The following is a 23266-nucleotide window of genomic DNA, read 5'->3' on the forward strand; positions in this document are numbered from 1 at the left end:
TACTCATTAATGTGCACTCACTTTATCAGCGAAAAACAAAAACAAATGGTTGTATGGCAACAAACATAAGGTAATTAGGTAAGTGCAACTGTCTATTCACGTATATTGTTTAACCTTTTTTTGCAAGTAGAAAATAAAGTAAAAAAATGGCCTTTATTTTTAATTATACCCTATAATCACATGTTATAAATGGGCTATATACTGGCATTACCAGTCCGTCTGATTGTCTATCCGTTTTATAGTTCATAAGTCTCCTCTTCTGTTAAAAAGACCGTGGAAGACCACTACTCGAAATTCGTTCGAATCTTACCATTTTATAACATTCACGGCGGGCATTGTGCAATATCATATGAAGTTGTATATGTGCTAATGTTAACTTATGTCTGATCATAACATTCCATAAATAAGCCTTTGTTCACATTATACACTTTATATATACTATTAGCAACATAACTTTTCTGAAACCAATACGTCCCCAGATATTATTTTGACATGAAATATCACTTAAAGGGTTCAAACTCACAACACCCTGGGGTCACCTGATTTATCGTATAAGCTTTAAAAACACTTTTTTTTTAAATCCGATTGTTGTTTTTGGTACAAACATTATACAGTGGTAATCTAAATCGTGCTACAAAACCATGCCCGTTTGATCAAAACTGGTCACGCCCTATCGGTAAGATGCTTTTTATCAACTTGCAACATACTTCAACATACGGCGCCTTGGTTATTTTTGAGCCACACAAGTGAAAAGCAGTAGTTTTTCATAGTTTATAATGGAGTCCTTGGGTTACGTCACCGACCATCGATGTGACTTTGATCAGTATTTATGGCATATGATCTAAACATCACATTTCGTGTTGTTATTAATTGAAACTTGAAGTGACATTTATCATTGATATAGGACACAAATATAAAATAGTAGCATGCTACGAGTATATAGTAAATTAATGAAAGTAAAAATGTAAATAAAATTGCATAAGTTAATTAAATCTTTGACAGCTGCGTTGTGAACAATTTTAATTTTATTTCGTTGCTTGAAATTCAAAATAAAGAGGTGGTATATGACTGTTTCATGATTTCGATCAGGAAACTTCAGTCATTGAAATTCTTGAAATATAGAACATTTTAAAATATTGGATTTCAAGAAACATCATGCGTTGCTTCAGGCAGCAATATTAAGTATAACAACGTAGTTCTAGTTAGATCCCTGATGTCTACTGTTTATATTCCCTAAACGTATGGTAAAACTATGAAAATATTCTTCAGTGCAGCTATAAAATATATGAATGCTTAACCAGATCACATGAAAAGGATAGTTAAACCAGATGATCCATCGAAAATAGTTGCAAAGAAAAAAATAGGCAATGCATAATGCTACTTAGTTTACATTAAAATTTGTCTGGAAAAGTATTTACCGATACTTGTTTATAAATGTTATTAAGGGGCACACTGCATGAGTTATATACAACATTCCATACGCCAAGTCATAAAACTCTTTAAATATGATTTAAACCCTGACTAACACAATGGACAATATTCGAGACACGTCGGTAGAACGTTTTTCATATAACATTGGTTTTCTCTGGTAGCTATACTATATAGCGAACATACTGGGAACCTCGCAATAGTTGGTCTTCCGAAAACGCATTGTTATTAACTGTATTTAATCGATGAAAGTAAATTATACTTAACATAACTATTATTTAAATTGAGTACTTCGTATTAAAAAAGGTTGTGTCGATATGGCAATCATGACAATAATTTCACAAGCGATGATGTCGTAAAATTCATTAATATAAATCCTTATATAATGCCAGTATTTACGTAATATTGCAAGGACAAGCTATTTTAAGCGGAATTGAAATGAAGCCAACATACGGCTGCATAACATCTTCAACCTTATAGAAACATGATTTATAGTTGTAGACGCAATAGCAATCCATTTTAGGCATTTAGTATTTTATTTTAGATCGCTTTTAAGAAAAAACGTAATCGTTAACAATGTCCTATTTATATAAGCCGGTAATATTTTATAGGAACTGGTTTGAACCTTCTCCGACATTCATTTGTTTTCAAGTCGACGGAGTAGTCATCTTACTTACACCATCTTCTCAAATGGCTATACCACGTATAATCAATACATATCATAGAATCAGGAGGTGCGTTATTACCACCTTCTGAGGTATTGATCTATAGAAAATTCTCATGAAGCTGCACAGCAGTTTGTAACAAACAACAGTGCCAAACAACAGTGTCACACAACGCATGACACACATGACATCAGGAGTTGAAAACTTCTATATTATATAAATATTGGTGTTCGCTTTGTGCAATCCCACCACAATCCCAGCGAAGAGCTCCGTGTCTCGATGGCGTCCTCTCCGAGCTTCTGGTGTACTTTGAACAAGTAATTTGGAATCTGGCGACGGGTCAGGAGAGCTACTGACTGAAAGCTAAACGAAACCCAGAAGCAACCAAAACTCCGTATACACATCATGCACTGGAATGAAGAAGGAATAGAAAAGAAAAAGACACACTAACATTTTATTTTCTGCATGTACACAGCATTCAACTCTGAAGTATACAGAACACCCATTGAAAGCACTCCAGGATAAGAGAGTACCAGGAGTTATGAAGCATCCGTTTATGAAGGAAGACTGGAAAAGCGGTGACTCTTGTCAGAAACACCATCAACGGAAACGTACAAACGAGAACGAAATAGAAGAGCCAGTGTAAACTCGAACCCAAATCACCACTAAGTTCATCACACTAGAGTTGGTCGTCTACTGCTGCTCCAATTACAAGATTATATCACAAGGTACCATTCACGTCAGACATTGGCCTCCTTACGGGATTCGAGTCCTTCAGGAGTCTCAGAGTCTCAGAGTTGGGGTCGTGAAATCATTAACATCAGAGATAGATGAGAACGTAGGCAATACGAGCAATATCTGCTCCTCGTTAACGACCACTGAGAACAGAATTTATTCTCCTTCAGCCAATGGCGTGCTACTTTCACCCAGCCCTATACTTATTTCACAGAATATGTTCACAAAAATATCAGTAAAGCTGTTGGGCCGCATTAAGGAATAAGTGGCAATCGACCAGTCCTACTCATTCTCTGGTGCAGAACCAAATAAAGCTTTTATTTCCACTCAAGATGGAGAAATAATAAAATATGCCTAACGCATCCGGAAAAAAACAAACTGACTAAAAACCTTGTCCAAAAATGAAGCAACATTCACTCAACTGTACAAGACGTCAACGCACGCATTAAGGTTCCCGCAACAAACACAACCTATAAACGGGTCGAAATGAACTACGCCCATACATACAAACGCGTCCGATATCCTGACCTAAACCAGAGAAGAGGCTGAGACCAACCCTAGCAAAGAAAACAGCATCGAACGCAAATAAATTAAAAAACGATAGGAAGTACAATAGAAGTACAATTAAGAACTGGGAACAAAAGGCATAATACCTTAGCTAACAGTAGGACATCACTTAGCTGAGGCATCTGACCAAAGCGTTAAATGACGCGAGCAACAGGCATAATAACATGTCTTTTTTGTTAATGCCAGGTAAAACAACAACAAATAAAATCAATACCACAACGTGGAGTTACAGGAGAATACAATTATGTAGTTAAAAATTAAAATCAACAGATCGGAAGGACTGTGGCATTTGAATTGACATTTTGAAAGGAACGAAAATGCATTAACACAAACACAACCGGTATAGCGTGAATTCTGTAACACCATGAAAAGCTTAAAGAAAATCGGAAAACACAATCAAAAGACAACCGTGAAAACTGTTAGATTGATATCTAAGGTAAGATTTAGCAAGGAATCGTTTCCTTATTATAATATTATTGCAATTTACAAATCGCATTCAATGAACATTACTCAATGTAGAGCTACACGTTCAAATGACCTTCAAATAGTTCGTTCGCATGTATCGTATACGACATTTTTGCTGTACAAGACTCGGAGCGTTCAACGCCCCTTCATTTGACTTTATGCTTAAATCTTTGCATCACGAGAGAAATATTCACTTTGAAATGGTATGCCTTAATATCAAATTATTTACATATCAGTTAGTTCATTTGTATCAGTCCATTGCTAGGATGACATTCTACAAACCAGATTTATTGATATCTTTCCTAGTCAGATTGACAGTCAACATTTTGATAGAAAAACACTTACAAGTATACTTTTGTATTTATTATTTTGACATATCTTATGAAATAAATAGCATATAACAATAAACACCAACAGTGTGTAAAAAGTGAAAATATCCATATCATTGTCGTCTACACGAACTGTTTGGCAAATCTAAAATGCAAGTGTTTTTCACCGAAAAAATATATGTGTTATAGAATATTATAAATAGAGATACAAAATATATATTTAGGATATATATAGGATTAGCCAAATATAGAAATGGATGGGTCAATAGGAAATACGGATGCACCATAGATTAAATACCTTTTAAATTATTTATTTTAATAAATAATGGAAATTGTTGAGATATACTTATCTTATGAAATATTTTACGCATACTGGCTATTATTTATAACCTTGGTAATAATTTTGGATGGCTACGTTCATGGGTTGCAAATTAAGGAAAAGAGCATAATGTATCGTTTGGAGTTAATCAATGAGTGCATTTTTGCGCCTGACTCAAATAACATAGAGAAACATATACATGGCAAAACTTCCATATTACACTTTTAATAACCTGTAAATATAAATTGAATTAGTTTGTCTATCTATTGAATGAGCCTTGAAGGACGACTACACAAATCCTGTAAATAGACAGTCAGCTATGTCTGTCAGATAAACATGGTTGTCTGGCAAATGCTATGAATAACCATAATATTTATTGCATTTCAGGAATTAAAATTTATGTAAAAAGTAATGATTTATTAATGAAAAAAGTAAATCATATGATAAAGGTATGCTTTTTTTGGTGCAACAGACTAACAAATTCACTTGAAGCATAATTCATTGTATAAAACTGTTTAATTAAAAAACGATAGCGAACACATGAGACATACTTTTTGAAAAGCAAACCTTTGATTTGCAGTACGTACGACAAGCTTGTTTCTCCTGTTAAGTATTTATTTATTCCTTATATTCTTTATATTCCTTATATCGTATAACCATTCATAATATTTTATTATCATTACGTTTAAATGTCAACTTCATTTAACCTTTGTAAGAGCATCTAAAATTTCTTTAAAATGAATTTGAGTTTTAAATGAATGTTTATTATATACATTTTAGAGTTTTTCGCTGTTAAATATCAAAATGAAGCTTTTTATGCAATCGTACTTTATTGATTTATACATTAAGCAGAAAATAAGCAGCGTGGACTCCTGCATCATGACACCACTTAATAATGAAGCTAACTGAAATTGCATTTGAATATTATATTTTTAAATTACTTTAAAATTAAATATTGTAAAATAATACTGATTTCCAGCTTAAGAAGCGTGAAACTGTGCCAATTTGTGCATGTACACAGTTTGTTAGTAAAGTAAAATTGTTACAATTGTTAAATTGGGAAAGGGCAGGAAAATAGCAATTGTAACAATAAAAAAAACTGAAATGCACATTTATAATGGAAAGAGCTTTTAAATAATTATTTTTGTCCGACTTTGAAATCTTACTTTCACTGCAAATATTTTTTTAAATTTATGATTGATTTCAGTACTCAAAAAGAAATATTGACATAATTTAGTTTAGTGTTTTGTTGTAATAAAAAGACATTCGAGATATGATATAATTATAATAATATATATTTTTTTAATTTTAAGATAAATATTTATGTGGTAAATATTATATTAGGAAAAGGAAAATAGTTATTATATTTATTATATTGAAAAATATATATATGCAAACATCATTATGTATGTAAATATAATATAATATTGCAAGTGCTGGAATGTGAATATTCGATAACTGAGAAATAATTGTTATTTTTATTTACATGTAACTTAGGCTGAGGTGGGCAATTGCTATAAGGGTGACAGAAAATGGATACATACACATCTGGTTGCTGTTTTAGAAGACATCCTTAACTAAGGCTTTCAAGAAGTTACTAAGATAAACATACGACTCATGACACAATTTATGTGTGGGGTTCCCTATCTTATATCAAGTTTAAGCATATTGACGTGTCCACTTATAAAATCAAAGGCATAATGCCATATATAAGGAAGCACTTTGAAAACATGAGACCAGTCCAATTGAATCTAAGACCCATGTTGTGCAGTGGGGAAATGGGAATACTATGGAATACCAATTGTCAATATTTTGACATGTCATCTTATTAAAACAAAAGCATCTTCCAAAAGTATATATTTTCATAGTTCCCCCAAAGTGACCAATTCAATTATTTGATTGCAGTTTTATTTGAATGAAGGTTGCCTGGCTAGGGCAGAGGTGGGTACACTCGCTTCTCGCCTAGGACTGGGTTCAACTCCTGTTCCTGGCAGCAAGTGGGTTCAGTTGGTGGCGGACAGACAGTTATTCCTCCCAGTAGTCCGGTTCTCTCCACAACACAAGACCACACGAAAATTGAAAGATATTTTAGAAACAACAAAAATGTGGAACATTCAGCTATAATTTAACATTTATCTAAACTTTTTGCGGACCTACCAAGACATATAGGTAGGAGTGTTTGGGCACATTCTTTTTCCACACAAAATGTAGCATCTGGCTCAGAAAGGACCTCATTATCTTTGGAATACACACACACTTATTTGAAATAATCTGGATGCTAGTACCACTCCTGCTAAAACTGTTGATTGCAAATCAACAAGAAGGTTATTATTTTGATTTTTTTCTGCAATAACTTTGTATTTGTTCTCCTTAATCTGGCTGTGGGTCACATGTTAAACTCGGGTCTCAAGGGTCAAGGCCAATATCACACATAAAATATAACTATGCTGTTGTGTGTATGTGTGTGTGTGTGTGTGTGTGTGTGTGTGTGTGTGTGTGTGTGTGTGTGTGTGTGTGTGTGTGTGTGTGTGTGTGTGTGTGTGTGTGTGTGTGTGTGTGTGTGTGTGTGCGTGTGTGTGTGAGTGTGCGTGATGTGTGTGTGCGTGTAATTGTGTGTGTATGAACATATGTGAGAAAGAAGTATACTTAGCATAAGAGAAATGTAACATTTTTTTCTATGTTTTTGTTTTATATTGTGTTATTTACTTATATATGTTTTTGTCTTGTCTGTGTATGTCTGCATGTTTATGTATGTGTTCGAGTATGTGTTTGCATGTTAAGAGAGTTGGTACTTTATGAAAACATTAAACCACTCATTTGTGTACATTTCTACTTTGTGTAATTGAAGAACTCATAATAGTGCATTAATAAATGAGAAAAAAAAAAGATCACAAACTAAGGTAAAATTTTACATAATCTGATTAAATATGGACAACAATATCCTTATTGTATTAGGATTCTACCACAAATCAAGGGATTTTCAAATGCCCAGATATAATTGATCATTGCTATCAGGCAGTGAAGCAAGACACTTGCCCTAATGGCCAAGGTCAAGGTCACACACATTGTGTTACATGCTGCATTTAAAATAAGAATTCTCACAGTTTCTTCCGTACAAAGATCTTGTATAAGCTTTTTTATAATAAATAAAAACTTGGTGGCAAGTATATGCACAAATAGTTGACTGAGGCGAAACAAGTGTCATTATACATCAATCTTAATAATACCACTTTTTAATAGCATCCTTAGTTACTAAATACAATTCTACTTCATTTCGGGTTTTTTTAACGCTGAGCCTCATTTTAGAACTGCTTTCATAGATTTCTTTAACTCTTAATTATCAATAAATGATTATTTAAGATTATACCTTTATACAATTATCTGCGTAGTTGTGTCCATGTTTAAGCTTTGTGGCGTGGTGCATACATTCTGGCGTGGTGCATACATTCAACGAATTTGGTTGTTTGATATAACTGTCACAATTGCAGGTGGTGTGTGTGCATCAATATGTGTGTCCGTTTGAGCTTGTCGAAACTGTAATTTGAGCATTGATTATGCAATTTTAATACCGCTTTCCAACATTGTTTTCTTTTTTGGAGAAGCTGACACACATGCGTGTTTATTTCATTTAAAATGTCACCACTAGGAATGATTAAGCTATCAGCCAGTTACAGTTATCATTCATGAGGGTAATTTACCGAAAAATCTATTCAATAACTTTCTAATACGAATGACATTATTTGAAGTCAGCCAAACGTTTTGTCCGAAACAGACAAAAACCAACTATATTGAGACAACCACATGGTGCCACCATATTCGGAGTATGTGAAGCTGAGACGTCTTGTTCATAGAGTGCGTAACACATATCCGTTCGACTACTGCAACGATCCTCATTGTACAATGCGCGGGAGTTAATGTGACGTTTTAAAAAGTGACTCCGTGAGGTCTGCATCTTTAACCCAACCTCAGAAGATTTGTTTGTGCGCGCTTTTTGAATTGCACATTATAGTTGATATGTAAAGAAACTTCAGAATTATTTAAAGGTCACTGTTACTAAAATAAAAATACAAACTTAATGTTCATTTAAGGCTGATATTACGCGTATACATAGCTTACCGGCATACCTAGTTTGGAATTGCACAATTATTTAAATGATAGAGCAATCAAGTAACACGTAAATGTTAACAAAAGGTTCATGGTATTACTATGTATGTTTTTACTCACTGGATTTTCGGAATTAGTTGTTGTTATACCCCTCTAAACGCGGAGGGATTTTTAATGGGCGTTGTCCGTCTGTCAGTCTATTTGTCCGTCTTTCAAAAACTGTTCAGAGCTATATCTCAGAAACTAAATAACATATAAACATGACCACATGGTTGCATAGATATCAATGAAGAAAATTGCTATTTACAAGAACCATAACCATACACTTAAAAAATATTCAGGGCATTTATTCATATGCAATAAAAGATAACAGCATGACACTTCATGTGTGCATTGATATCAATAAGGAGAAGTGACATTCCTAAGAACCATCACCCTGCATTTTCGTAAAAAAGAGTTATTGTTCTTTGCAGTTTTTGTATGGTGTAACTTTTCATGGCTATATCTCAGCTACGATACACGATTTCACCATGAAACTTTATGGTATGTAAAACATTGGGAAAAAGAGACATGCACAAGACCCATAACCCTCAACTTTAAAAAAAAGAGTTATTGCTTTTTGTTTGTTCAGGACTATATCTCAGATACGATACACTAGTTCAAAATGAAACTTCAAGCGTGTGAGTATATATATATATATATATATATATATATATATATATATATATATATATATATATATATATATATATATATATATATATATAAGGAAAATTACCATAACCTTACACTTTCTTAAATAAGAGTTATTGCCCTTTGTGTCTGTGTATTATGGTTTTTTTCATGGCTACATCTCAGATACGCTACAAGACTTCAACATGAAACTTTGTAGATATCAATGAGGAAAATTACAATGCATAAAACATTTACCCAACACTTAATTATTTTTTTAGGATTATACCGTATATCAAGAGATTTGCACCCATCCATAAACAACATTTATTTGGTGGGGTATGTAACTTCCACAAATTTGCTTGTTTAGTTGGTAACGTCAATCTTACAAAACATTTCTCTACTTTTAGCTGATATTGATACTGTATTTAAGGTGATGCCATGTTTTATCAAATGAACTTGAATGTACATGTATTTTACTCATTGCTTAGTAACTAACTTGATGCATATTTCGGAAACAGAAACACTAGTAAATGCACCAGTATGTTGAATAAGCATATAGGACTCGTTTGATTTTATAGTCCTTATAACGCTCAAAATCAACGAAAATTTCGTAAAGTATTTCGTAAAATAAAGTTAACACCTAAACAATCAGTGTTCCTTATAACAATAGCCACAATTTCAACGCTAGATGTGGTATGATTACATAGATTTTTGTAGATACAAAATGCTCGTTTTTATTTATTTGTGACACAATTAATTCCAGTATTATTGCCCGCGAATATACCTATTCATACGACACACGAACACCATGTTAGTGTTCATGTGTCGTATGAATAGATATCGTTGCGGGAAATTAAAATGGAATAAACAACGAGCATTTTGTATCACAAACATCTATTTTACCAGACCACATCTGATGTTGAAATTTCGGCAATTGCCATAAGGAACACTGCTTTTTAATTGGTTAAGTTTATTTTACGAAATATTGTACGGTTTGTTTTTTATTTTGAGTAGTAATGTTACTTTAAATATAACTTCATTTCATTGTCAACGTAACTATAAAAGTCTTCACTATATTTTAAAAACAACTTTTAACATTGCTTAATTAGTACATGTATATGTAGCATATTTATAATACATGTGTATGTTATATTGCATGCATGATCATAATTGTCGATGTATTAATCAACCAAGAATATATCATCAATATGTTTTGTTTTGATATTGCTTTATTATTGTAATTACTAGCAGTAAATGCTTTGTGCTCGTATAATTCGTGAACGCCATAAAATATCCATAAAAGCATTTTGTCCTTTAATTTCTGCAAAAGAAGTTAGTTCGTAGATCGTATTCTTAAAATCTCATGAGGATAACAACATACCGGTAATGGGTAATAGTAATTGTACTAGTAATACAACCATTAAAACAATGTACTATTTGACCTCGAAACCATAAGACATAAAGCTTAGAATGTACTCCATTTTGCTGATGTTCTCAAAATAAACTATTTATTTAATTGTATGAATGTATTTTTATATTATTCGTTCTATCCGTTTAGCATAAAAAAGTTATCCATGACATATCAAATATTGTGATAGTATTTTTTTTTAATACTATTGACTATATTTTAAAACTGTTTATGCATGCATGGACATGATTTTATGATTTAACAAAAATAATACATTTAAACATCCTGTTTTGAAGTTAAATCAATTTATTGATGCGACCTTATATGAAATTATTAACTTACAATGTGTACAACAATAATTAACCAACAGGTACAACTGCACGTAATGAATTGTTGAAACAAATTTTAATTCCAAGATAGATGTGTCAGTCCATTTTCACATGATAGCAAAGCAATAACAAATATTTAAAGGTACTTTCTTAATAACCATTTCCATTACATCATACCCACCAAAATATTGATGATGGTGGTGCTAAAAAATAAAAATAATGTATATGCCTTAACATTGACAAAACAACTGTTTGACAAACATGATGCTGATAATTAGTGCTAGAAAAAGTACCCACAATGGGGATGATACTTGATATTATGATAATTATTGTTGTCAGAATGACAATACCAAGTGATAGACCATAGTAATAATTGATGGTGTGATGATATCTTTTTTTATGGAGTGGCCTATTATTCCAAGATAATATTGACTTCAAATAAATAATCCAAGAAGCTGTAATTACTTTAGAATGTTTATTTATGAACCGGGTTTTAGGTACTTATTATACTTATCTAATAGTCGGCGAGGATATTTAGACCAACTGATAAACTATATTTTGCCCTAGAGCAGTAACCAACTGAAGATAAGCTTACATCATGATGATTAATGATGAGTCTGTTGTGCCTTAAACTGTTTTAAGTGCGTTTTAAATGATAAAGTCCATTTTAACATGTAGACTTTATCAATAGTAACTATGATTCCATGATGTTGGTATACAATTGTATAAGTTTTTCATAGACAAATAATTATAATTGATTGATTTAAACAATCCAATTATTAACACTAAGAATTTACATAGTGGAGGATGTTCAACATGGACCAGTAAAAGAACATGTCCGTGAGGATTGAAATATATACTTATTAACAGATTAAATAAATGATGATTGTGGTAACTATGAATGTGTATAATATATACTTAGTTTACAATAATTTTCCTATATTGAGTTTGCATGTGAATTAAAGAAATTAATGTAAATAATAGTGGTTTATGATATCAGGTTTCTGGAACTGAATTTGGTTTATAATCAGATTTTAACATTTTTAAGTGCAATGATATCGTTATTTCACCATACTTTCAAATAATTATGAATCCACCCTTAAATAAGACGAGACCGGTTTTCACGCACTAGTGATCATTTCTTTTGTTATATTAAATTTGATAAAATTTGATTAGCTAATAACTTGTGTAGTTATCCTCAAGGAGCGTAGTGATGTGTAAATTATATTAACCACAGAGTTTAGAGCGGGAAGACGGGCTTGTCCGACATATTTGTCTTTAATTATATACTTTGGTTGTGTCAAAAGGTATGTTCAAGTATTTGTGTACTTTCTCGGATCATTTATCACAGTTTGCGAGTATTTCTTCGTGTACGTTTAAATCTCTAATTCCAAGACCCAAATTTAGTTTTCAAACCTCGGTTTACTTGCTTTTTTAATATTTCACTACTCTTTATTTGCAATGTATCACGTAATTAACTGACAGTTCTCACCGATGGCCGACCGGTACCTTTAAGAGTCAGAGAAGAAGTAGTAGTCAGATTCACATTCTGGTAAGTGAGCTGTGTGCTTTGTGTATGCGATTATGTTATAGTATGTTGTTCAGGGACATTATAAAAAAGGTTTTATGTATCTCTGTGTATTGTTATTTTATGCTGCATGTTCTGTATTGTTTTTATTCAAAAGATATGTATTTTTCCATTTCTACAATGTTAATGTAAAGATGGCCTCTAGATTGAACTAGCGTTCATTTTTTTATCTAGTCGATTATTATTCATTCTATTAAATAATGCATTACCATTGAGTTATACAATGGTAATTAAATTGAAATTGTTTAATTCCTTTTTATTATTGTTTAATTTCAGTAACAATGCTATGAGGTTAAATTTTATTTAAACTTTTATGTATCATGAATATTGCTGGGACAAGTGTGAGGTTGACCGCTCTAAAACCGATTTAAACCCCCTATGCATTGCGTTGACCGTTCCAAGGCTGTTTTGTAGTGTTTAGGCACTTGGCCACTTGCCTTAAATAAAGGACAAACTGATTGTATATAATGAGAATGCAATACTGCTCCAGCAGCTGGAGTTTCACTTCTTTATATTGTCATTCTTTAAAGATTGTTGTGATATCTTGCTTCGAGACTTACTTTAGTAAAATGAAATTTAAATAAATAAATAAATATATATATATATATATATATATATATATATATATATATATATATATATATATACATAGTGTTTATCTCTCTCCTTAACTCTGGGATCCAAAAATATATATAATCTGAAAATATATTGATTTCATACATTCATATAATATCTATTTATTTGGCTACATATATGCAAACAAAACTCTTCAACGCTTTAAATAACGCACTACGATATTTATTAACAACGCAATACATGTACATCATCGAAAAATATATCGTTTGAAAAGATGAAGATGAAATGAAACAGCAATGTGTTCATTAGTGTTATTCATCAATCAGAGGGTTTTTACGCCCAGTGGTCTGATTTATCACGAGGGTGCCACTGTCACCACATAATTATATTACAATATATGTTATTGGTCCTGTTCGGATAGTATATGTAAACTTAGTCCGCAAATATAATCTTAATAAACAATGATACTCTATTATTATTACTATTATAGTTTTTTCGTCTCATTGTGCTTAGAAGGATTACGTTTTCAAAGATATTATTTCACCTCATTTCCCGTTTGTTTATCCTATTATATGCTGGGTGCTCCAGTAATAGTCTTTTTACATTTAACCCGTAATTCCTGCATTGTAAAAACTGTCTGAATGTGTGATAACTGTGTATGTCACGCGAAGGTTTATCAAGTTTTTATTAGTACATCTTTGTATCATAAGCTTGTCAGACTATTAATAATTACTTCATATTTGCATTTAACAATGATTTAGAGTATATATTGTTGGTTTCTCATATGTGTGCACAACTTTTAAAGACTTGGTGCGTTAGAATAACTTAAGTGTAAATGTTGCAACAAATAAAATGGTATTTTTATATATGAATATTAAAAGTCTTTGATTGATTTATTTATCAAGTTAAAGTTCTTTAATGAGCTCAAAAAATATTAAAATGATTATCTATTTACTGAAATTTAAGTCATAATGTTGATATGTAATAACCGCGGTAATTCCGTATAAGCTGCCTGATACTTATTGGCTGCAGGGAATTTTGCACGATTTGAATGGCTGAAGCCTGATTTGGAGTCAAATTTAACAAATTCGAACTGTACACATGAAGGTTCTCAGCACAACTACACGAAACCCATGCAAGAACTTTGGTGATGATGATGATGATGATGATGGTGGTGGTGATGCTGATGATGGTGGTGGTGGTGATTGTGATGATGGTCGTGGTGGTGATGATGATGATGATGAGGAGGAGGAGGAGGAGGATGTGGATGCTTCTGATGCTTCTGATGATAATGATGATGATAGTGATGAAAAAAAAATTGGAAAAAAAATTACTTTTTACTTTTTTCAAACACGAGTAAATGCATTAAAATCGCGTAGATTGTTAATCATTTCATAAAATGTATTGCTTCTGGAAGCAACATAAATTAATCTCTCAAAAAATAATAAAAACGCCAGGATAAGCATGCAAACCATATATAGGGCTCGAAAAAGCGTTTTAAATTTAGTTAAAACTTTTTTATTTGAGCTCAATTGCATAGAAAGCCTAAGGCTTTTTTTAAAACGCTCCAACGTCCGTTTCTTGGGCCTAGAACCAGTACTTGGTGTATTATGGGGCAATCTAAAGAACGCTCCCAAACTGGGACCGAACCCATGACCTCTCGATCTCTAGGCTGACTTCACTGCGACCTTAAATATACATGTTGATATTATGGCGCTTATGTGTAATTGTACAAACGAAAACAATTCTCGCAGTCATACCATAAAACCATTAAAGACGACTGTTAGCATTTCAAGCTAATATTGGGCTTAAAGTTTCTCAACAATTTTAATTTAATCATTTATCGTTTATCATATTACATCAATTATAAAGCATGTGAACCGATATGTTTCTGTAACAGAAAATATGGAACACAAAACGAAATTTACTATAACAATGTTTAAAAGATAACTCAACCATGTTTTTTTTTCAACTTCAAGAATGTATAAATGTAGTAATTAATAAAGTAATACTTATTTAGTAGAATTCAATCTTAATCAATTAACATACAGAAATTGGCTCATACAAACAGCTTTTTATTATTATATAATGTTTTAAATACATATTTTAGAAACGAACCTATGGTGTAAGAAGCATGATAGTGCTATGGTTTTAACCCTCAAGCTTACCATTGACCGTTCCAATACCGTGATCCCAGCAATAACTATTTTATTGTGCATGCTGTACTGTATGTTTGCTATTTTATAAGCACTTGGTGTTTGCCTTAAATAGATACTAGCGGCTATTTACGACACTTGACGATAATCGACGATAGTTTCTCCACATGTAATGCTTCTTTTATTCACCCTCTATCGGAATAAAGTGTCTGTGGTTATTTATTGCGTTAAGTAGGGATACGAAAGGATAAACGGGATTTTATTTTACTCGTTTTCCATAAAAAGAAGTTGATTTGAAACCATCCCCATTTAGTTATATTTATATTAATTGCCAAAGATATACTAAATGTTTGAACCAAACGACTGCCAATACACAACACATTATAACACATTCACGGAGGCTGTTGGGACTGTATTGGAACAAGTCTGTCGTGTTGAATTATATATACGATGACATAATCACCGAATTGACGTGTCAAGCACGTTGTAAAGATTGCCGTTATATAAACAGCTATTCAGAAACAAAAACACCAACCGTTGAACTGACAAAAAGGTTCTATTGGGGTTATACAGAAAATGACGCACCGAGTGTGTAATCTGCAAATGAACACATCTGTCATGACACATCGCAGTACATATAGATCAGTTAGTACAAATGTATCCAGTAATTGTGTTCCTTTTATAAACTGCATAGATTCAGGGGAGGGGACCTGTGTATATGGATGCTGACTACGTTTTAATTAGGTTATTTGTAACTAACTGCATCAGCAGCAGACCTGGCTAAAATATTGTCTACATATAGTCATAAATACACTTTAAATACTTCAACATATTTTGTACCATTCTAATCAATGTTTGCGAATAAAGTACGCATAGAGTGAAACTTTTATAAAATAAATTATTTATAGAAGATGAAACAGCCTCTGGATAATCAAGTATCGTGATTGACTTCAGTTACCTGACAAAATAATGCGCAAATAATGTGTTATGATAAAAAAAATTGAACATAACACATCTTGAAGGTAACGTTAGTAGTTAAAGGATCTTGAAGTTGATCTTAAATAACTTTGTTTTTTCATTACGATTTAAACGATCTTGAAACAAACAATCGAAGAAAACAATGAGGGAAGGAGGAACTCATTTCTGTATTTATTCGATGTATTGGGGGCTTATTTACTTTTTTTATCATGGTCATCGGTTTCAAAATTGCAAGCTTTTCCGCCAACGTCAAAATTGTTTAAAGTGATTGTGAAACAAGGTCGTTTTCAAGCATGTGTTGGGACGCGTTTAGTTGGCAATTATATGCCACTGATTGACCCATTGGATTATAAATAAAATCTTTGTTGCCGATAATAGTGCCTTTGGAATTAATAATGGTCCCGTAATAAATGCTTAAATCGATACGGTGCTTAATGGAAAGGTTAAGGAAGTGCGTATAAAAGCGATAGCCAGAATTGTTAACTATTGCACTGTGCTGTATTGTTCGCACTGAGAGAAATCTATATGCTTTTAAGTTAACACTACCAAAACTGAGATATGTCTTTAGGGAAATACATACTGTAACAACTGTCTGCATATGTCAAACATTTTGACATTTTATACGTCTGTCGTTATATTTGATTCATCACAGATGCTTTATTGCCCTTTGTTTAATAGCTAGCATCTGTAATGAGAATAATGAAATGTGTGGGCATCGATGCTTAAATATTGAAACATCTCTATGGCTGTTAATGACCATCATTCTATATTTCAGACAAGCTTGTTTCTTTCAGTACATATTGGCCAGCGCATACACTGGCTTTTACTTTACTTTATGAGCAAATTTGTTTGATTATTAAGCACATTTTGTGTTTCGTTGCCGTGGTTCCTTTAATTATAAAGAAGGTTTATATATAAATAGCATATTAATAGTTTTACCATATTTTCTGTGTGCTTTCAATGGGATTATTGCTTTAAATATCAATTTATAACTGGAACAATATGTCATGTACACTATAAAGTTTTGCTTCGGGTTATACATGGTCAAAGATTATGTCTTCATATATTAAGATACATTCTAAAATGACAAGCCCATACATAGAATATATATTATATTAAATTTCAGCCGCATTTAGATATGTGTGCAATTACAAATTATGTTGTTACATATACAAATCATTATTAGTGAGGTATAAAACTACATATGTTCCGTGTTGACCTATGTATGTGTCAAACGGTTGAATGTTCGTTTGTTGTTGTTGTTGTTTTTATCAATTGTCAGCATTATTTTTTAATAAAGGCATTGTTACCGTATCGTGCCTATCCCTAAATACGTCTTCGACATAACGGTTATATTATACGAATTGTATTGAATTGTAGTACAAGTATTAAATAAGATTCAACTATTAAACTCAGGACTGATGTATTTAATTTATTTATTTTTATGGTATATGACGTGACGTTTGACAATGTTACGTGTTTGTTATATTATTTCTCTGAGTAGTCTTATAGTTTCTGATCTTAATGTAGACTCAGACGACGATAAAAAACATATTGAGTGTGCAATGCTCACATGTTAACATGATACGTACTGTTATTGTATTAGCAAAGAATGGTGTACACTTTCGATTTCAATTAGTCATAAACGATGATTTTAAGTTCGATAAAATTGATGATTTACGGCGTCAATAGAACTTAATCTGTTCAACAAACTGTAAATGCATTCTTACATTCGGGTCATACTCTGCAAAAAAGGGGGTTTAATGCATGTGCGTAAAGTCTGCACAGACTAATCAGGGACAACACTTTCCGCTTTTATGATATTTTTTTGTTTACAGAAAGTTTCTTCTTAGAAAACATCCAGTTGAAGCTGAAAGACGATGCAACCGCCTTTGGTAGCATACCAATTATGTTTTCAATCGCTTATGCAAGTGAGTGTGTACTCTAGAGCATGCATGGATAGTGTATAATAAAGTTTAATAATACCTCTAAATACCTTCATATAACACCACGATGTCAAAGTTATATTGATACAAACTATGTTTATGATATCCTTTATGCATAGCATGTTTGAAAGAAAAAGCAATTACATAAGGGCGTATTCAAAGCAACGCTACAAAGTAGTTTGTTGACATGGTTGCGCTGGTTGTTATCACATTTAATTTCGTAGAAGTGGCATCATGTATTAAAGTATTACTCTGTAGAAAACATACTTACAAAACTACCATTTATGGACAAAAACGGACGGGAACCATACAATTGCGTCGTTAGTTTGGTAATTAAATGTCATTTTTCTCGTAAAACCGGTTATTGGATGATTATTTCCCATATCTTTGAACTACATTATGCACAAGGACGTCTTGTTAAAACAGAACTGCTGCGTTAACAGTGGTAAATATTTTCAAAGTATCATTTAATGAATATCACGCATTTAAATAAAATATTTTATGTAAAGTTAGAGATAATATGGAATTGTTTATCACTGTAGTTGATTATGAACAAATCACGCAACTGGCACAATGACGTTTTTGCACATCTAAAATATTGGCTGTTATGACGGATTCCTCTCCAGTAATTTGCCTTTGAATAATATCAATTTTTCAAAACGAATTCGGGACGAAAGTCAGGTGGTATTTATCGCCATATCAATTTGCATGTTAAAGAATACGAATCCCAGATCCTTTAAAAGGGGAGAACACACTATTAATATTGCAAATAATTCAGCTAAAATAGTGACAACATGCAAAGCCAGCGCATTACACGTTAACGAAAGAATACACTTGCCTTTTTCCTGCAGTCATTCTACCTCACTCAACTAAGACAGAATTGTTAAAATAAGTATTTGCAACATGTTAAGTACATAAAAGTACACATGCAAATGATAAGTTAGACTCATGCTGATAATATAACAGAAATAATATGTGTATATATATACCATTGCAAAACATACCTTTTGTAAAAGAGAGACGGTGCGGACGTCGTATCCTTAAAGCAATTTCACTTTCGAATAGTTGGATATGAATACTAAAAGTCATCTTTGCGGAATTCGCAATACATCATAATATTCTGATGTCGTAAATAGGTGATTATATAATGATTGTATACGATATAATATATATTTGCGATGTAAACCAAATATGATGTTAACTATATTTAAGCATATTATATTTTTTTAACACCGATATGAATGTTCATCAACAAAGTGCAACATGTATCAACATACGTATCTGTCTAATAGAGAAGTGCCTATATATTTGTTGTATCACGTCAACAGGATTTTCAAATAGCGAATAATTAGATGTAGGTAATATACCTCTGAATTACTTCAAAAGTAATGGTAAAATGGAGATAAAACCAAACAAACAATTTGATACCAAGTTAACATACATTTAAGACATAACAACACAATTTAAATAAATTAAGAGCATGTGCGCACGACGTCATGATAACCACGTCAAATGTCATTCAACATTTTAATTCCCGTTCAAATTCCACTGTCGTAGCTATTTTGTTTCATTATGTATGTATAAATGTGGAGGTACAGGTATGATTTACAGAAAAACAGGTTACTGCCTTATCGTTTGTAAATATATCCTGCTCGGCTTGAATAAAAAAATCCTTTGTCGTTCTTTTATTCCAATCTTCACCCGATATTTTACACAAAGATTGGGCAATAATCTGCCATTCCTATACATCTTAAACAACTGTGAACAACAAGCTCCTTCTAAATACATATTGATATGGTGCTCCTTAACACTCTTAAAAAACAGATTTATACACGTTAATATGTAAATCAAACTACGCAATAACAATCGTATCATAGTTTTAGAATTGTACGTATGTCTGTATGTGTATTGGCCATCATTATATAAACACATAACTTGCTGAAGGAAAATATGCTGATACATGTCAGCGGTTAAAAACGTTCTCATGTCAATCTACGGCTATAACCATTAACAGAAAAAAAAGTTTTCAAAATGGATAGAAATAATAAAACAAAAGAAACTTAATCAAGCAATAGGAAAAAAAGTATTCTCAACACCCGGTAGTTCTTTTATTATTTACGTCAAGTGACCATTTACCGTACACTTAATACAACAAGGTATCAAACATAACAAAATGAAGGGGTTACAGTATTGTGACTTTTAACTGGAAAACACGCATGCCAAAACTCACACTTAACGTACATTAAATAACTTTAGATGCATAAAACATGGTTCAACGGAGTTTAAGAGTTGGGAAATATTACCAATAATAAAACATAAAACGTAATGTGTACATTGACCACTATGAAGAGGTAAATACGCAAATAATCAGTTAACTCTTCTGCTGTAAAATAAATTCATTGCAGGAAAAATAAAACACTTGAAACATTCGAAATTCTTGTTATCATCCGGTATTTTTTATAGTAAATGCGAGTGACACATTTCCCATTTAATGCAGGACAACACAGGTCGTGGGGGATATGCGATTACATTACAGATCCCAGGCGTGCAGATGGCTCTTTGTGACCCCAACATAATGGAACATTCGTAATTTCGTTATAAATATTCCAGGCATCTTAATTTAGCCGAGGTTAGACGTTCCATAATTTAGTATATCTGGGAATAATATCCTTAGTCAATTACATTAGAGCTTTATGTAAAAAGTCTCAATTAACGGCCAATCACTGAGTATGTTTATGTCGTAGCAAGGACGAGAATATTTAATGAAGTCAAAGTCTTGCCTCCAGCTGCAAACAACTTTTGACCCTACTTATTTAGTGCACATCCAATTAGGTTTGCTAATAGATACAAATACCCTTGCGATAGGATAGCGTTCCGGTTCCGGTTCCGGTTTCTGGTTCCGGTTATTTTGTAAACATCTAGATTTAAAATGTTAGTTTTAATAATAAAAAAACGTGTGTGAAGTTACAATAATAAGGATTTTGAGTGATAAGCATGATATACGAGCTTTACTGGACATGATATGTGTAAAATCTGCAAAAAAGGAGGTTTGTGACTTTGAAAAGACAATTCTCGGGCTTGTGTGTTTTTCCATGAGCGGGTGGGGTGTGAAAAAAGTCGAGCAAATCTTCATGAACACGTAAATATGTGTTTACACGTACATATTTTCGAACTTTTTCTCGTCACTGCACCTTGTAATAGCTCTGTGGTTGTGGATACATTAGGCAGCGGTGTTTAGAAATTTATCTCACTACTATCCCGTTAAGCTCGTAACTGTTGTAAACAATTAACAAACGACAGCATTCCTCCACTGCGAGTGAGTAAACAGATAACATCTTATTGGACTCGTCTGGTTTTGACAGTTTAAAGGGGCAGAAATCCAAAAAAGATTCAAAGAAGAAAAAGTAGAAGATGATGCTCCTAAACAAAAGTCGATTGAATCCATGCTAAGCCAGCAAAACGCAGAAGTTACAACTGAAAAGTCCACAATTCGGTCCATAGAAACGCGTCTAGATGAGATTAGTTTGAAACTAATCAGAGCTCCAGATAAGGATTTGTGAAATTAGTAACGGTACTGACACTGACAGAAAGAAAAGGAGTAACGCTTAAAATCAATTAGTACCTGTACTACCATATCACAAAATACAGGTAGTACTGTACTACACGTGTTTTTGGATATTGAAGGGTGTATAACTGACTTTACAGAAACATTAAAACTCATGACTAATACTATTTCTTCATTTCTCTTGACAAAAAAACACAAACCAACTAGTAAGCTAAGTAAATGAACACTTATTTCACTGTCTCATCCATTTCCCATCGTGTTTTCTAACCTTTTACGCCACCGATGCAATCAAATCGTTTAATATCGGGGCGACAATGTCTTTTTCTGGGTTTACAGATTTAATGTCAGGATGGTTAGAAGACACCGTATGTAGTCATAATATGACAACAGAGTGTTGTTTTGAGCCGCTTTTGGTTAAGCCGGCATTCAATTGCGCGCAGACATATCGTTTTTGACGGATTTACAAGTTACAGGAAATCACGCGACAGAATAAACAATAATATATGAACCCAGTCTACAACTTTTCGGTAATTTAAATTAACGAAAAGCGCCGTTAGGTTAGAGACCAACAAATCACGCCGCGCTGACGCATACGTATCGGTACGGCCAGATGTTTTTCGTAAATGCGTAAAATGGATATAAATGTCGTAATTGTACGTCCAGTTTATAAAAATAAATTCGTAAATCTTCACGAAAAAGGCGTATTTACGGCTGTACGGCCCTTATCTGGAGCTCTGATTACTTTCTACAGTTTTGGCAAAAGATGACACTTCCGTAATTCGTACTATTATCAGGGAAACAATTGATGAACTCAAAGATAAGTTATTGAGTTCCGTCGTCAAACGCTTAGAAATAATCGAATCAAATGTCTTCGACCAGTCAAAGGAAATAGACACTTTACATAGTCAAATCAACAATAAGAATAAAGAAATAGAAGGACTTAAAACAAAACTTAACAAATCGGACATGCACAGTGCAAAAAGTTTAAATAAGCTCGAGCAATACAGACGCAGAAATAACTTGCGCATCACTGGTCTCCAAGGCGACAAAGAGTTCCAATCCTCCATATCGGTTACACTACAGGTGTCGTCTCTATTGAGTACCAAGCTTGGTTTGAAGGTTACACAGGAAGACATAGATGTCGCTCACAGGTAAGGGAAATTTAACCGAGATAAGGCCAGACCAGTAATCGTTAAATTCGTAAGGCGCCAAACAAAGTCTGACGTTATGCGAAACGCTAAACTGCTCAAAGGGTCCGGTACTTTTCTAAATGAGGACCTCACAAAATAAAACGCGGAAGTCCTAGCGTCTGTAAGGCTGAAGGACCCCGAGAACGTGGAGCGTGCTTGGTATTTCGAGGGAAAGCTCTATGCACTTTTTAGAGGCAAATACCGTTCAGACAGAATTGACTACGAACATTTTCAAACGTGGCT

This window comes from Dreissena polymorpha, chromosome 13, assembly GCF_020536995.1.
Source record: "Dreissena polymorpha isolate Duluth1 chromosome 13, UMN_Dpol_1.0, whole genome shotgun sequence".
NCBI classification, from domain to species: Eukaryota; Metazoa; Mollusca; class Bivalvia; order Myida; family Dreissenidae; genus Dreissena; species Dreissena polymorpha.